This window comes from Camelina sativa, chromosome 18 (genome assembly GCF_030686135.1).
Source record: "Camelina sativa cultivar CO46 ecotype springtype chromosome 18, ASM3068613v1".
NCBI lineage: Eukaryota > Viridiplantae > Streptophyta > Magnoliopsida > Brassicales > Brassicaceae > Camelina > Camelina sativa.
Genome location: NC_141897.1, coordinates 14,839,656 through 14,842,807, shown reverse-complemented (window position 1 = coordinate 14,842,807; position 3,152 = coordinate 14,839,656). Strand labels below are relative to the sequence as shown.

Here is a 3,152-nt window from a genome sequence, read left to right as displayed (position 1 = left end):
CCCACAAAAAAATTTTACTTTTTCAAGGTTAATATATCTTTCACCAATTTATCCTATAAAATAATTTGGTTCAAGCTTTAGTATGATTTTGATTCTATTTTAATTCGACTTAACCAAATTAGACAACTCTATTCTAGTAACCATGCACCGCGGAATTCACATGCGTGGCTGTTTGTTTTTCATAGTAATGAAATGTTTTTTGTTTGTTTGTAGACTTATAGTTAAACTAGTTATTCGTTGTTGAATAGGAGTATAATTTATTTGCTAAAGTTTTTGACATTTTACTAAAGCATAATAAACCTATATATATAATATGTCATACAAGTTGGCTTAATTAAATGCACTCTAACATGATACAATATAATATAGTAGATACAATAACTTCGTCGCATCAATTTTGACGTGAAGAAAAAAAAAGAAGAAAACATGCACATGCAAGGAGTGGTGATTAATTTAATAATTCATCAATAATTTTCATAACTTTTAAAAAAAAACAAAAAATCATTAGCTAGTAACGTAGATTCGTAATAAGCGCCAAGGTATTACTCGTCGTCATTGCAAGTTCCTCAACAACCTTCTTAACCTTCTTCGTTGTTTCTTTATTCACTTTCACCTCCTCGAACCCGTCCGTGCAAGTCCCTTCGTCTGTCAACGCCGAGCTCACCCAAGTCCTAACGTTTGTAATATGCTCAGCCACCGAATCACCATCTTCTAGATTCTTCATCTCTGTGATCGCTTGCTTGAGCTCAATAATTGTGTCCCTCATCTCCTCGAGGCAATCCTTGAGAATAAGTGTCTCCGGTAACATTTTATTCTTTCGTCCCGCGGTGGATTTCTGAGACTTTTTGAGAAGCTTAGAGACGACGGACGTTGCTTCCTTTGCGGATTTCACGTTGAGGTTAAGCGCGGTGATGCATAGCTTGATAGGGTCGGATTTGATGGTGGTGGAGTATGAGGATAAAGACTTGTAGCATTTGCCAGGGGATGTTGTCGAGTTGCAAGCCGTTTTCACGAACGTTTTGTGGTTTTGGGAGTAGGATGGTCGACCGGCTGCTGTTTTTTGGATGTTTGTCGATGCTAGGAATATGAAGACGATCGTTAGAGAGTATAAGAGGAATTGCGACATGTTAATGGTGGCTCCAGCTTCCGTTTTTTGTATTTTCTTTCGTGTATTTGTGGACAAATTTTGTTGAGACGAATTATGAAACTATGTTGTATGTTGTGTGTGTTATATATATACAACACACATGCACATCTTGGTTTTTAAATTCAAAAGGAACTGAATAGATCTTTCTTTCTTTAATGTAAGTTTTTGGTTAATTATATCGATCTAGATGTATCAAGTTTCTTTATATAACAACATGATCGTATAATGTGTATGTGTACGTAACTTCATTTTTCAAAATGGTCAAGAGATCGTATAATAATATATCAGGGTCAACTCTCAACTGTTCGAACTTAGATATTCCCAATACGAATGGTGTTTTTTTATACAACAGTAAAGATAATTCAGTTGTGATTATGGCTTTCTTCTTTTGCTATGGTTAAAAAGTGTATACTCAACAAGGCCACTAATAAGTAATAATTTAAGCCTTGATTATAATAATATCCGCATTCATTGATAATATTTGACTTCGCCGGCCATTTTGAGTCTGCTAGGGACTAACGATCTCATTAACTCCTCTCATTCATACATCTAATTGTTAATTAAGTTTTTTGATTGATGCCAATATATTTTTCACCATTTCAATTTTGCTATAAACTAAAGTCAGTTTTGGGTCATAAGTTCATAACAATCAGAAACTATTTGTAGATCTTGTGAAGCTTTTTTAAAATTGTAATTTAATGCGGAAATTTTATTCTGTTTTTTTTTGTTTTTTTTTTGTAAATGTAAACCGTAAATTGTATGCATATGAAGAGAAATTCAACCGAACTATATTCGAATAGAGAACAATCTAATGCATGGTATCTTAATTTCTTTAGCAACTATCATCATTGGTTGTTTTATTTGTTCGACGAGAACGCTCCTTTGGGTGTGAAAAGAGATAAAAATTTCAGAAATAATGTATGGTGTGAAAAGAGAACATACATAAAAATTAATAGTATAGGAATTAGGAAGTCTTAAATTGTCTACAAATAAAACTAGAACATTATTACAAGTTTAGTCCGCAATTCAAGCCTAATGAAATGTTAAGTACGTGACACGTGATGTGATGAACATGGATTAGATCTCCTATTTTGGAGGAATAACTCATTCTTCTCGATCGGTCCTTTTAGTTTTCTTCAAAGAATTAATTATTTGCAAATTGGTCTGTCATGTATTACCTATGACTATACGACACATAATTTTTGTATTGGTTGGCACTTGGCATTTTACAAGTTAAATAACTTGTTATTTGAATTGAAGCCATATTTAATACGTACCGTTTCCTAATTCATTTTGATTTAGATATATGAAATACGACGAAATTTAATTAAAGTAATAGAAAGGAGATGAACTAATCTAGTAGTAGTTAACTTTTTTTGAGTTACACTTTCATGAAACTTAACAAAAAAAAAAAAAAACCAAGACAGAAATTATATAATATGATGAGAATCTTACTCTTTACTCATAATTCGATACTGTTTAATGTTTTCTTCTATATATGTGCAATCCGAATATCAAAAAAGAGGAGAAATTAAAGTTAAAAAGGTCCAAATACAAACTCCTAACCAAGTATGGCGGGTGACGCGGGTCCATTGAACATGAATAGAGTGTTTTCTAATGTTCTACGTTAATGCGATGTATTTTTTCTATTGTCATTTGCAACGTATTAAGGACGTGTAATGTTTATCAATTATCATTATTCATTACATTATGGCTAAGTATTACTTGCCATTTTAATATTTTATTCTTTAAGTTTCGAACTTGATATTTTAGGCTTTTTAGCCTTTAGAGTTAAGACAAAAAAAAATATATCTTAGCCTTGGCTGATCCCGTGGTCTATGATATAATGATATATACAATCATAGACCGTCGCCATAATATTCACATATAGTAGCCAAAGAACATGTGATAAGTACGGTCTCCACATAGGAACCCTGATTATATTATCATAGAAAACAATAATACTAATCTCTCAAGAATATTGAAAAAACCTAAATAAAAAAAA

At 32.1% G+C, this 3,152-nt stretch overlaps 1 pseudogene across 1 annotated transcript; it reads right to left on the bottom strand.

The window, feature by feature from the left end:
• Window positions 1–309: 309 nt before the first annotated feature.
• Window positions 310–1,303, bottom strand: LOC104761152 (pectinesterase inhibitor 4 pseudogene; annotated as a pseudogene). The gene has a single exon (XR_015589415.1). The product of XR_015589415.1 is annotated as a pectinesterase inhibitor 4 pseudogene (transcript).
• Between the last annotated feature and the right edge of the window lie 1,849 nt (window positions 1,304–3,152).